The following is a 15,105-nucleotide window of genomic DNA, read 5'->3' on the forward strand; positions in this document are numbered from 1 at the left end:
TAACTGCTGATGGGGCCTAAGAGTCCTCAAGGCTGTGGCACTGTGACACCCAGAATGGCTGGGGCCGACTTCATCTGCCTCCCACATTGTGCCTGAGTAGTCTTAAAATTTTTGGGGATGAGGAATGCTGTGGAGCAGTACCTTAATATTTAGGAAAAGAATTTGATGTAAAATCTGGCTTGACATAATTTCTTTAAAAATATATACATACAATGCATAAAGGAATATTTTAATAAGAACACCAGTTAACCAGTATATTTGAAACCATTTTTTTCCGAGTATTGGTGTCATGCTTAAGTTTTCTTTTAGGTGACTTTATTTTTGACACAGTACACGTAACAGATCTTCATTTACCATTTATTATATGAGACATGTCACTTTACTCAGCTAAACCTCAGTTTCTGAATCTGTAAATTGGAAATAAGAGTAACCATTTTGTTAATCTTAGAAACGGTTATAAAGATCAAAACAAAGGATTTATGCATATGTTGGCCAATTGGAGGAAATAATTTCCTAGGGTTATTTCAGTTGTGAGATTTTTCAGGTTTCAAAATCGGGTAATTCGTAAAGTTGTTTTAAAGATGCTAAGCACAGGTCAGTGATGATCATGTCAGTTTGGAGACATTCATTATACAAGCTGGGAACCTTGTAAAATGAGTTTCACAAGGTCATTTGCTTTACATCCCCAGAGTAGTGTGTATTGCAGCTGATCACATTCTTAGGGGTCAGAAATCAGTATTAATTTGTCAGGCTTTAAATGTAAATCAGCATTTCCCTGTTTTTCTTTTGAGAAGACCACAGTTGCTAACCCGTATTCTTGTTCTTGGATTATGCTGTTTGTACAATAAAAAAGATGGACCATGACGAATGCTGATTAGAACCTTGGGGACTGTTGGCGGATGGATGTGTAGTGTATTTTGGAAGGTATGGTGACCACGCTGAGGTATTATTGGGCTAGTAGGAGAAGGAAGCATAGTGTACGGGGTTTAAAAATCATATACTGCCTTCAAAGTGAAGTAATTATCTTCAAGTAGGGAATCAGAAATTAATTTTGTTTTGAGGATTTACAGCAGAGAGACCTGAGGAGTAGGTTTTGCAAACAGATTCTTTATTTTTCTTAACTTCTGATTGCATTTATTTTATGCTGAATTTATTCCTGTGCCGTAAGTTTTTATTTCTTCAATTTCTTCTCGGATATCTTTTTCTTCGGTGCCACCTCTTCTTCTGATTGAGGAAAAATTTGTTCCTTTTCAGTAAGGATCATCTCGGTGTGGCTGGGAGAGCCCACGTATGGGTTAGTCCAGCCATGAGCTCTGTAAGTCCGATGGTGTATCTTAGGTGCTTTATTTACCTCGAAATGCTCGATGTCCAGAGAATCCACATGGAAACCCTTAAGTTCAGGATGACTTTCACCATTTTTAAGCATGTGCAGCAAAAATTCACATGTGTGCAGCCTCACTGTTTGGCCTGGGCACACCTACTGACTCTACCATTGTAACATGAGAATGATACCATTTCTGTAAAGTGACATCTTTCAGTTACCTGGTGGCTTTTCATATATGCAACCTTGATGGCCTGGGTAATTTCACAAGTGTTTGTAAAGTGAACATGAAGGTTTAAACCTCTTGATTTCATGACTGTGTAGGGTTTTCTGGGTTAAGTGAGTAGTGAACCATTTTCCCAGATCACCTCAGGCCGCTTAGGGGAAGAGCAACAAATTCTTTCGGTTTCCTCTCCCCTGTAATTTTATAAAGTACCTTTTCGTGTACCTGTCCTAGAAAGAGGAAAAGGGAATCTAGTAATTCTAAATTACTGTGGAGCTTTGGTTAAATACTGTCTTGTCCGGAAGGCAGACTTGGGGCATTTGAGAAGGTGAAGGGGTCCGTTGATTGTCCCTTCTCTTGTGCTTCTCTGGTGCTGTGGATGAGATAATGAGAAGCCCTCTAGTATGTGCTCCCGAGACTCCAGGTGAGAGCTAGACTTGGAAAGTGCAAAGGCTAGGGCCTCTGTCCTGTAACTGAGCGTGACCTCTGGATGGTTAGTGAGTAACCAGAGGAAGACACTTGGTGCTGTTTGTAATAGTCGCAGCCACTTTGTTCCTTGCCTCACAGGAAAGAACAGAATGTCTAATTATAATAATCTTCTAATAATTACAATATTTTGCATTCATTTTCTTTTAAAAATCTATTTGAGTAACCACTAGGCTTCAGAAGATGCTGGAAAATAGTATTTAGGCAGCAGCTGGCAGCTCCCAGTGTTGGAGTCGATGCTCGGCTCGTAGAGATTTCATTAGCCGGACATACGCTCTGATTTCCTTCTTGCTGCACAAGTACATTCTCTTGAGCAGCTGTTTTGGAAAGGGATGTACAATAAACACTTCTGCACTTGTTTGAAATATGTGGGTTTTGTTGGAGTGTCGCTTGCCATCTGGAAGAGAGAGGAGTGAGTGACTTACTCCTTGAGAGGAAGGGTTTGGAATCTCCACGTGTGTTCCTAATGCAATTTGAGGTTCCCTCTCGTTTTCATTCACTGTGAGGTGATAATCGGCAGCTGTAGTCATTTTGTTTTGTCAGAGCCTTAGCCAGTGCATTGCATGGATTAATAGGAGTAATAGAAATTAATTGAGATGGACCTGATCAGTGGTGGTTTTATTTTTTAAAGCAAATGTACAAAGGAAATACGTGATGTTGTAAACAAGTCAGAGAAAAATACAGATATGCATAGAATAAATTGTGAAAGTCCTCCCCTCATCCTAGAGCACCCAAGGGTAACCCCATCAGCAGTAAGTTGTCATGTTCTTCCCTCTTTTTTTCCCCGCTGTGTCCCGTCTCATAACTAGCTGTCCAAGTGATCTGTGAGCATAAGTCTTTATTCTAGTAGTGACTTGTGGGTGGGTACATACTGGCAGTCACACACTGGTTCTTTTGAGGCGGCAGTGGCATCAGGGAACTGGTGGGTGGGGTTTGAGTAGAAGAAAACCCTTCTTAAACAGGACAACTGGCCAAAAAGGCTCGCTGTCCAGGTGTAATTGGAATCACAATAACAACTAGTCCCTCTCAGTGGGAGTTTCCCATGTAGAGGACACTCAATGCTTTGCATATGTGTCACTCACTGAACTCTCATGGTGACCCTGGGAGGTACACACTGTGACCCCCACTTACAGATGTGGAAACCCAAGCACACAGAAGTCAGCAGCTTGTGCAGCATCCTGCAGCGTAATAAAGAGATTCCAGTTTAGTCGGTCTGGCTCCAGAATCATGTTCTGACAATGCTGTGCCATCTTGTAGGAGCACAGCTCTGTTCTCTGGGAGCTGTTTTATGTATATATATATATATATATATATATACATATATATATATATATACATATATATATATATATATAATTTTTTTTTTTTAAGACGGAGTCTCGCTCTGTTGCCCAGGCTGGAGTGCAGTGGCACGATCTCGGCTCACTGCAAGCTCTGGGTTCATGCCATTCTCCTGCCTCAGCCTCCTGAGTAGCTGGGACTACAGGCGCCCGCCACCATGCCTGGCTAATTTTTTTTTTTTTTTTTTTTTTTTTGTATTTTTTAGTGGAGACGGGTTTCACCGTATTAGCCAGGATGGTCTCGATCTCCTGACCTCGTGATCCACCCGCCTCAGCCTCCCAAAGTGCTGGGATTACAGGCATGAGCCACCGCGCCTGGCCGGAAGCTGTTATATTTTTAAATCATACCTTTTTGGCCCCCAAATCAGGTAAATGGAAATTATAGATCTGTTAATGGCTTAAATACCAGATAATAGATTTTATACAATTGATTGAATGTATAACTTGAAACAATGTTGCCGCTGCCAGCCTGCCTGCAAGAATCCTTCTTGTGGTTTTGCTTTGTAAAAGTAAATGTTTTCCCCGTGAATCTTCTGTAGTGTTTTATTCTTAGTGTTTTTCTTTGGGGCCTGCATGCTTTCTGGCTTTTGCTCCTGCTGAGTAGGCAGACATATCTGGAGAAAGCCATGGAGTACAGGAAAAGCTTTGGAATTTAAAATTGATTCATGTGCAAGCTTTTTCTGTGGTTGAAAAAAGGTAAAGAAAAACCCTGCTTTCTACATTACCAATTCCCGGCAACAGTAAGCCAAACATGTTGTGTTTGGGAGCAGGCCTGGGTGCATGGAAACTGCTCAGAACAGGGAGGTCAGAGCCATTATGATAATCCAGTGACTTCCATGGGAAGCCATCATTGAGAAAGGGTAGTTGTGCAGATCTAAAATTTGGAACGAAACACCCTGAAGATGGCCAGACTGACATAACATGTGTACCTTGGTGGAGTGTCTTGGTCTGTTTGTGTTGCTTTAAAGGAATACCAGAGACTGGGTAATTTTGTTTATTTATTTATTTTTGAGACAGGTCTGTGGCCCAGGCTCAAGTGCTGTGGCTTGATCATGGCTTGCCGCAGCCTCGACCTCCCAGGGCCACGTGATCCTTCTACCTCAGCCTCCCGAGTAGCTGGGATTACAGGTGTGCACAATAATGCCCTGCTAATTTTTGTATTTTTTGTAGAGATGGGTGTTCGCCATGTTGCCCAGGCTAGTCTCAAACTCCTAGGCTCAAGCAATCTGCTGGCCTCAGGCTCCCAAAGTGCTGGGATTATAGGTGTGAGCCACTGTATCTGGCCTGAGACTGGATAACTTTTTTTTTAATTTTTTGACATGGGATCTTGCTCTGTCACCCAGTCTGGAGTGCAGTGGCGTGATGTTGGCTCACTGCAACCTGTGCCTCCCGGGTTCAAGAGGTTGTTTTGCCTCAGCCTCCTGAGTAGCAGGGATTACAGGCACATGCCACCACGACTGGCTAAGTTTTGTATTTTTGGTAGAGATGGGGTTTCACCATGTTGGCCAGGCTGGTGTTGAACTCCTGACCTCAAATGATCTGCCCTCCTCGGCCTCCCAAAGTGCTGGGATTACAGGCACGAGTCACCGCACCTGGCCTGAGACTGGGTAACTTTTAAAGGAAAAAAGTTCATTTGGTTCATGATTTTGCAGGCTGTACAAGAAGCACGGCACCGGCATCTGTTTCCAGTGAGGGACTCAGGCTGCTTCCACCCATGGCAGAAGCCTAAGAGGACTTGTGTGTGCAGAGATCACATGGCAAGAAGGAAAGCAGGAGAGAGCCAGAAGGGCCAGACTCCTTTCAACAACCAGCTCCCATGGGGACTAAGAGTGAGAATTCACTCCCTATCCTCAAGGGAATGAATCTGTTCATGAGGGATCTGCCCCCATGACCCAAACACCTCCCATCAGGCCCCAGTACTGGAGGTGAAATTTCAACATGAGATTTGGAGGGGAAAAATATCCAAACTCTATAGCATGGAGTAATGGCATTTTGAGAGCTGCAACTCTTAATCGCTGGTAATTAGTGGTTAAATAGATGATAGGATATTTTTCCTTGGGCATCTTTTGAACTCTGTGTGTGTGTGTGTGTGTGTGTGTGCACTCACACATGAATGGGTGTGCGCTTAATGATAAAACCGGCAACATTTGTAATGGCAGTTCATGTTACAGAGTGCCTCATATACAGATTGGCTGTGTGGTTGACCACACTTTAGCAGATCCTTTCTTTCTTAGCAGTTCTGTCCCCGTACCCAACCATGCAGTTGACATTTGTGAAAACACAGACTTTAGGATTTCAAGAACAAAGTATATAAAGATGGTGAAACATTTTCTCAGTTCTTTTTCATGATTTCTAAACTAGGAAGAGTCAAGAATTCAAGATTGCTAATCTAAATTCTTATGTTGGAGTAGTTTTGTGAAGGGTGATAGAACAGAGTGTCATTCTTAGTTACAACAGCAAAGGTTAATTACCTAGTTACCTAGTTTCTCTGTAAATTATTTAAATCTCAGAATATTCTTCAACATTACAAAGACTTAAAAAGCAAAGGAGAATTTTGAGAACGTACTCCATGCACAGATGCTATTCTTGCACCCCCTGAGATTTTGCTTCAGCACTTGAGATGTGTATCAGAATGTTGAAGGGCAGCAATGATGTGTAACAGTTTTATTAAGATATAATTAACATACTACAAAATTCACCCACTTAGATTGTGCGATTCTGTGTTTTTGTGTCTTCACAGAGTTGTGCAACCATTACGACAAATGTGCTAATTTTAGCACATTTTTAATCCTACAAAAAAGAAACACTGCATCCATTGTAGTCACTTCTCATTTTCCCTTTCCCAGCCCCTGGGAACTGCTAACCTACAGTCTGTGTCTGTAGAGTTGCCTAGTCTGGACATTTCATTAATGAGTCATAGAATGTAGTCTTTTGTGATTAACTTGTTTTACTTTCACATAATGTTACAAGGTTCATCCATGGTATAGCCTGAATCAATACTTCATTCTTTTTTATGACTGACTAATATTCCATTGGATGGATATACCACATTTTGTTCATCCTTTTAGCATTTGAGGAACATTGGGTTGTTCCCACTATTTGACTTTTATGAACATAATAAGGCTGCTAGAATTCCTGTAACAAGGCTTTGTGTGGATGTGAGTCTTAATTTTTATTGGATATATACCTAGGAGTGGAGCTGCTGGGTCTTATGATAATTCTGTGTTTAACTTTTTGAGGAGCTGCAAAGGGCAGATTTTTTTCAGTACAAGACATTATCTAATAACAGAAACTTGTTCAACTTAGATCTAACGTCAGATCCAGCTAGAAGTTGCAGACTTCCATTTTCACGTCTCTCCAAGAGAAATTTTGTTATGTATGTCTGTGAGATCACAATGACTGTCCCATCTCTCTGTCTTTTCCCCACTTTTTTATATTAAAAATTTATTGTAAAATACACTAATACAAAATATAGCACTTTAATCATTTAAATTTTTATTGTGATAAAATATAGCATAAAATTTATCATTTTAACCATTTTTGCACTTGATCTTAGCCAAAAGGCAAAGAAACAGTTTAATCATTTTAAAGTGTACAGTTCACTGGCATGAGGTAGATTCATAGTGGTGTGCAATTATCACCACTGTCCATTTCCAGAACTTTTTCATCATCCCAAGCAGAAACTCTGTACCTGTTAAATACTAACTTCCCATTTTCTCATTTCTCTAGCCTCTGATAAACTGTGCGCTAATTTCTTTCTGACTTTGCCTGTTTTAAGTGCCTCATATAAGTGGAATTGTATGACATTTGTCCTTCTGTATCTGGCTTATTTAACTTAGCATAACGTTTTCAAGGTATCCATGGTCTAAGATATATCAGGGTTTCGTTCCCTTTTTTTAAGACCAAATAATACTCCATCCTGTAGATATATACTACATTTTATTTGTTGATTTCTAGCTTCAGTGCATCATGGTGGCAAAATATACTGTTAGAGTCTCACCAATGCACCACAACGTAGCAGTCTCTCATTGTGAGGTAGCACCTGAAGTTCTTGTCTCATGACTAAGAAAATTAAGGAGCATGGACACAAAGGGTGAGCTTGGAGCAAAAGTTTAAAAGTTTAATAAGCAGCAGAAGAAAAGTCTCTGCCTCAGAGAGGGTGCCTGTAAGAGCATTGCCAACTATGAGGCTGGATTTGGGGTTTTTATGGACTGGGCAGGGAAGGAATGTGCTGACTGGTCTTGGAGAAAGCCCACTCAGCTTGGCCTGGGACCACCCAGGAGTTGAAGTGAAAGCTTGGCCCAGGACCTTGGCCTGGGACCTTGTCCTGGGACCAGTCAGAGGCTGAAGCGATGATTCATAGAGGCTCGGCTAACAGTGCAAATCATGTCCAAAAAATGAAAGCAAAGTGCCCACAGGAACCCACCAGAGCCCACTGCATATATGCCCACAGAAGGAGAAGAGACTGTTTCCTGGAAGCCCACTGGTTATACAAAGAACAAAGGCATTTCTGGGTTGGGCCTCCTCCTTGTATCTGAGTGGGCTGGAGGTTTGTGCAAGTTTTCTTATCTGTGCCTGCAGCCTGATTTTTCAGGCTGTTTCTCTGTTTAAAGGAGTTTTGCCAAGGACCTACTGTAACTACCTAACTTTCTCTATCAGTACTTTGTATTGTATGATTTCAGTCTTTTTCAATTCATTGAGACTTGCTTTGTGGACAAACATGGTCTCTTCTGGAGACTATTCCGTGTACACTTTAGAAGAATGTGTGTTCTGTTTTGTTTGAAAAAATGCTCTGTATACGTCTGTTAGATCTAGTTGGTTTATGTGTTGTACAAATTCTCTGTTTCCTTATTTATCTTCTGTCAAGTTCTTCTATCTGTTATTGAATAGGATGTATTGAAGTCTATTATTCTAGAGCTTTCTTTTTTGTTGTTTTTTTTTTTGTTTTTTGTTTTTTGTTTTTTTTTTTGAGACGGAGTCTCGCTCTGTCGCCCAGGCTGGAGTGCAATGGCGCAATCTCGGCTCACTGCAAGCTCCGCCTCCCGGGTTCACGCCATTCTCCTGCCTCAGCCTCTCCAAGTAGCTGGGACTACAGGCGCCCGCCACCACGCCCGGCTGATTTTTTGTATTTTTAGTAGAGATGGGGTTTCACCGCGGTCTCGATCTCCTGACCTTGTGATCCGCCCGCCTCGGCCTCCCAAAGTGCTGGGATTACAAGCATGAGCCACCGCGCCCGGCCTATTCTAGAGCTTTCTACTTGTCACTTCAGTTGTGTCAGTGCTTGCTTTCTATATTTTGGGACTCTGTGTTTGGTGTATTTATGTTTATAATTATTATATCTGATTGAATTTATTCCTTAATGAAATACAATATCCTTCTCAGCTTCAACAACATATTGATATTAAGCATATTTAAGAAAGTTGCTTTGTAAAGTCTTTGTATAGTAAGTACAATGTCTGGCCTTCTCAGGGACATGTTCTGTCAGTAAATTTCATTCCTTTGAATGGGCTGTACTTTTTCCTTTATATGCTTTAGGATTTTGTTGCTGTTGAAAATGGGGTGTTTGAAAATTACAATGGCGTGTCTCTGGAAATCGGAGCCTCCTCTTTCACCGAGGTTTGCTTTTTTTGTTGTTTTTTGTTTTGTGTATTTCTTTTTTTTTGTCAAGTGACTTTTCCCAACTATTTTTGTAGGGATTATATTCCTTGTCTTGTGTGGTCACTGAAGTCTCTGTTTCTTAGCTAATGTTCTGGTACTGTTTTTTCTTTGCTTTTTTGTTGTTGTTGTTGTTGTTTGTTTGATTTTTTTTTTTTTTTAAGAGATGGAGTCTTACTCTGTCACCCAGGCTTGGCAGGAGCCTCTGTGCCTAGCCTGGTAGGGTTTTGACAGAGATTTCCTTGAATGCCAGGGGCTAAAACAAATAAACAAAAATACTTTTTCCAGTTTTTGCAGATTGGCTCTTTTTTGGGGCCCTCCTTCAGTAGTTAGCCAGACTTTTGCCTAGGCTAGTATTTAGCCTAAGGTGAAAAAGCTTAGGTCTTCTTGGGTTTTATTCTGAGCAAGTATGTGGCTAATTTCACCCATATATATGGATGCTTTTGATTGCCCTAATTTCCTAAGGTAACTGTCTTCATGTCGTTTCTTCCCAGACCTCAGGTGATCTGTTGCATGTCTGATTTGTACTCTTTGACCCCAGGTGTCTGGATTGTTTTTGAGCAATGCCAACCACTTTTCCAGCCTGGATGAGTTTTGAGTTTTAAGCATAAAGCTTGTGTCAGTTCTTCAGGTATCCCTGACAGGTTGGAATGGAGTTACCAAAAATTTATGAATACGTTCTACTTGTTCCATTTGGAACCAGGGACCAGGGTCCCATTCTTGGAATATGGGCTGCCATCACACTGGGAGGAGGTAGGGCAAAGGCAAATAAGGATGCCATAAAGCTTTCCTATCCTTTGAAGATCTTGATTCAGTGTTCAGTTGGTTGCTGTAAGCGTTTGACTGTTTTCCAGAGTTCTGACAAAGTTAGTTCTGACAGTTGGTGCTTGTTTTTGATGTTTTAGGTGCAGGGAGGTGTATGGGCACGTGGAATCACCTACTCTGACATTTTTTCGACATCTTCCAGTCAGCCTTGTTCTCTTGCAGTAGTCCGTTTAAAAACCCACAGAAGCCTTTCCTTCTACCACCGCCACACACGCTGCACACAAGAGATGCCAGCTTACTTGTCAGACCCTCTTCCTGTATCTCCCTGGCAATCACTTCAATTTCTGTTATATTTTTGGTATAGTTATTAGCTGAATACTAGTGTTAATATTTTCCCTATTAAATGTTAGGTTAAGCTGGGTGTGGTGGCTCACGCCTGTAATCTCAGCACTTTTTGAGAGGTCGAGGAAGATGGGTCACCCGAGGTCATGAGTTCCAGACCAGCCTGGCCAACATGGTGAAACCCTGTCTCTGCTAAAAACATAAAAATTAGCTTGGCATGGTGGTGGGCACCTGTAATCCCAGCCTCTTGGGAGGCTGAGGCAGGAGAATCGCTTGAACCTAGGAGGCAGAGGTTGCAGTGAGCCAAGATCACGCCATTGCACTCCAGCCTGAATGACAAGAGTGAAACTCCGTCTCAAAAATAAATAAATAAATAAATAAATATTAGGTCAAATAAACATTAAATTAAATACACTAAATGTTAGATTTTTTAAAAAGCTTTTGTGATGTCTTAGTCCATTGGGGCTGCCATAACAAAATCCCACCATAAACTAGGTTGTCTATAAGCAACGGCCCTTTATCTCTCACAGTTCTTGGGGGTTTGGTTTTAATATATGAATGTAGCCGGGAAACAAACTTTCAGGCCATAGCAGATGCCTTGTGATCTTCATGACACCTTGAGGCCACATTTTGGGATTTTTTCCCCCACTGTGAACACGTACTCCTGAAATGACTCAAAGCAGTGATAAATATGATTTGGTTTGTATACAACTTTATAGTAACATCTTCACTGGAAAACCGAAGGATAGTTCAATGGTCTTTTTTTCTCTTTGGTGAATAGTATGGCTGGCAAACATGGCAAAACCCCGTCTCTGCAAAAAATACAAAAATTATCTGGGCATGTTGGCACACGCCTGTAAATCCCAGCTGCTCGGGAGGCTGAGGCAGGAGATTTGCTTGAACCCAGGAGGTAGAGGTTGCAGTGAGCTGAGATCACACGACTGCACTCCATCCTGGGTGACAGAGTGAGACTCCATCTCAAAAAAAAAAAATCCAAAAAACATCTATATATATATATATATGTATATATATATATATATATATATGTATATATATAATCAGTTTACAGATATGGAAAGTTAGAGTCATTTGGTAGGAAACATCAAACAGTGGTCATTGCACGTGGCTTTTTCAGAACTTATAGTTCCTTCATGTAACAGGAGATAGTATAAGACACAGTATGTCCAGGAGAAGACAAGTTCTACCATTGTACATGAGCTAGAAATGATCATTTCAACAAGAGTTTCAGGCTCTTTGATGCAAGAACGTATGGTTTCTTTCTGGTGTTCCTTGGCCACTTCTGTCTTTGATGAATCATTTTGATACTGGATTAGGATTCCCTGTTAAGTTTTCAGGAGTACAATCTGAGAGTTAATACACTGCATTTATTTTGAAGACTGAGTAGGGGAAAAGTAGAAAAAGAGTTGCTAGTAAATTATAATTATGGTTTCTGCTAATCAAATAAGGATGCCAATGCCCAAGAGAGCATGCCATCTTCTTTATCATCCCTCATTGCCCTCACCTTGTGTGTCCAGGTTTAAACTGGAAACATCATTTGGTTAAAATTCTCCCTAAAACTAAAGAAAGTACACGTGCAGTTCTTTGCTTAAAATAGCGATCGCTGGCTGGGCACTGTGGTGCATGCCCATAATCCTAGCACTTTGGGAAGCCGAGGTGGGCAGATCATGAGGTCAGGAGTTGAAGACCAGCCTGGCCAACATGGTGAAACCCCATCTCTATTAAAAATACAAAAATTAGCTAGGTGTGGTGGTGTACACTTATAATTCCAGCTACATGGGAGGCTGAGGCAGGAGAATCATTTGAACCTGGGAGGCGGAGGTTGCAGTGAGCCAAGATCGTGCCATTGCACTCCAGCTTGGGTGACAAAGCGAGACTCTGTCTCAAGAAAAAAAAAAAAACAAAAACAAAAAAAACCAGTGATAGCCAAGGGAATGGTTGTGTTACTTAGTATTGACATGCTGCTTCAGGGGATTTTCTTGGATTCAAGGCGTATGTTAACCCTGTTGGTACCTCTCGTTCTTTGGTGTACTTAAGCACATATCTCCCTTGAACCTCCTATTAGTAAGGTGAAGTGGGAAGGTAGGCCGGTGGGGTGACCTTTGTTTCACGGCTTTGTAAGCAAAGCTTTAGTGCCATTGTTTCTTAATTAAGTGATGGTGTTGGTATGGGAGACAAGTCTCAGGTATACAAGGCTAGGAGTCGTCTTGAGAATATTTCACATGTGACAAATGGATATTGAGAAATAGTTACATGGTTAGAGAAGAACAGTGTAGTTAGGAATTAATGGATGGAAAAGAAAAGGGGGATCCTAAGAATCAAAGACCCTCTCTATTGTGGCATGTATGTTTGTGTGTATTTACTTGTATCTGTCTGCGTGTGTTTGTTTATTGACTGTGTTTTGGCCACATACCTTATAAAGTAATGCTTGGTTTTTGAAAGTGACAAAGCCATATATCTTTTAAAATAGGGACTTAAAACAAGAACGTCTTGAATTTTCACTTTATTTCATTCTTTTCTGCTGTTTTCCCTTTCAGATCTTGTATTTTACCCACAGGAACCCATAGGGGAGAAGACTTAGAATAACATAAATGCAGGGGCAATGAAACTGAGGGGAAAAGGCTAATGACAGCCCTGAGTAAGTGCTGGGAAAAGAGCCTGGACCCCAGGGGTGGAGAAAAGGAAAAAGTCTAGCGAGTACCTAAGTAATTGACCTCGTTCCTAGCATGGCTGCTATGCCACACAATTACAGAGTGTGATATTGTAAAGGATCAGAGAACTGTGGGCTCTGCTTGAGGCACTTTCAAACCTCACTGCTCTACCTGAATTGAAGCTGAAGCCTGTGGGATGATTGACTTCTGACTTTCTGGCAGTGAATAGGCAGACCCAGAAGGGAAGCGGGTAGGAAGTAGTGCTGGCTTGGCCCCGTTTGTCTTCCCCACTGTAGGCAGGGGGATTGTACGCTTGAAATCAGCATGAGAGTGGCCCCCCAAAACGTGCTCACATTACTATTTGGAAGCATGTGTCTGGAAGTTAGCTACATAGCTGGGTTCGAGGGATGGTTGTCTTTGTGATGTCTCTTTCTACTTTTGGCCTGCGTGTATTTTCCAATGGAGGGCTGGGGCAGGGACCACAGAGAAGATTTAGAACAAAGTTAAGTTCCATCCCTTCATTTAGCCCTGTGACCTAGGTAGGACAAACTACTCTACTCTCTTTGCCACAGTTCCTCAACTGTAAAATGTGATAACAATGATACATTTACCTCAGAGGAAGAATGAATGAGTTTATGTGCTCAGGCAGTGCGTAGCGCGAAGTCCGTGCGGTAGAAGTGTGGTCTGGGGTAGCAGACCACGCAAACGGCAAAGCGATGCATTCTATTGCTCCTGAGTGCCTCGACCACATTCAGTGCATATTTTGTTACTCACTATTCGTTTTCTAAATTTTTGCCCTTAGACTTTGTTGTAGGACTTCATTTTGTCATAGTTACCTATCTGCAGCAGGGAAATAGTTACAGATGTGACCAAAGAAAGACATGGTATATGCAGATTTGGGTGGATTTTGGGAGCTTTTTAATCCTAGGTGACGACTTGGGAAATGGTAATGGTGACAACAGATAAAGTCTCTGATGTGCCAGTCACATTTTCCCTGCAACAGTAATCATTTGTTAGAACTCAATGCAAATAGAAATATACTTGATAATACATTCTTCTGGGTAATATAAGCTGTGCAGTGCTTACGCTTTGTACAAAACTATATGTTTAAAATCTGCTCGTGTTTAAAAGAATGGTGATTATTATGACTGGCCCTCACAGAGCATGGTTTAATATTTTCTAACAATTTTTATTATTAAATTTGTTGATTTTATGATCATTTTAAATGGCACTGATTTTACTCGAAAATAATTTTGAGTTTAATGTGGTATTATTTTATTAAAGGGTTCTAGTTTCCTTGTTTTCCTGTACAAGCGGAACCAATTGGATAAAATAACCTGTTTCTCTTTAAAGAAGAGCTGTTTTCTTTTTCTGTAAGTGACATTTTTGCAGGCTCATGGTCCAAAACGATTAGCTAGACTGACAATAAGGTAAGTGATGAATTTGCAAAAATTTCTGTGAACTCCTAAAACACTCTTACCTTGTAGCTATGCTAGGATATGAATATTGGAGGTGACATCACTGTTAGTGGTAATGGATTAAATTGAAACACTTCCGCTTCTTACAAAATTCTTTTTCTGGCTCCCAAGTGTCAGCCTGACAGACCGTCTAAAAACCTGGAGGTTCAGTGCCTTACTGGGTTAACCAGTAGGCCTTTTGTAAGAATGTTTAAAAATTTTTAGAAAGTCAGAAGTTGGACTGTTTTAAATAATCAAAATAACTAGTGAAGTTTCTCCTTTGTGATTTCCGGAGAAGGAAATATGTTTTGTAATTTTTACCTGCCAAATTATTGAAATTTTCACCTTGTAATTTAGCTGCTTTTAAATGAAATTTGAAACAAAACTACCTAGTACTTGATTATAATAAAAAAAGAGGGTTTTTTGTTTTTTTTTTTTTTTTTTTGGTTTGTTTTCCCTTCCACAATTGATCACGATTACTCTACTTTAGCTTGTGACCTTGGTGAATCTGATATCACCATTTGGAAAATTAAGGCCCTAAAGCTGGAGTGAGTTTGGGAGGCTGGAGTGTAGTTCTTCAGGGCCAAGTGGGAGAAGGCGGCTTTTCCTGGGTTTACTCTATGGTGAGCAGATCAGTTCTGGTTTCATTTAAACAGCCCACGGGCAGCAGCCACTTCTCAACTTTCCCAGCTTTCTCTACCCTTTAACTCTTGGATTATAGTTTCTTTGCTAATTCTTTTTAAAACATTTGGCTTCCTTTTACAATTAGGTGGGTCCCTGTGTAAGCAAATAAAAAACTTTTTATCTTGGGCATATCACTTTATTTCTCTGGGTCACTTTTTTTACA

The 15,105-nt window shown here is 40.9% G+C and overlaps 1 protein-coding gene across 1 annotated transcript in view; it reads left to right on the forward strand.

The window, feature by feature from the left end:
- XKR6 (XK related 6) overlaps nt 1-15,105 on the forward strand; it is a 303,197-nt gene that overhangs the window by 23,809 nt on the left and 264,283 nt on the right. The window lies entirely within an intron of this gene.

Source organism: Symphalangus syndactylus, chromosome 1 (genome assembly GCF_028878055.3).
Source record: "Symphalangus syndactylus isolate Jambi chromosome 1, NHGRI_mSymSyn1-v2.1_pri, whole genome shotgun sequence".
NCBI classification, from domain to species: Eukaryota; Metazoa; Chordata; class Mammalia; order Primates; family Hylobatidae; genus Symphalangus; species Symphalangus syndactylus.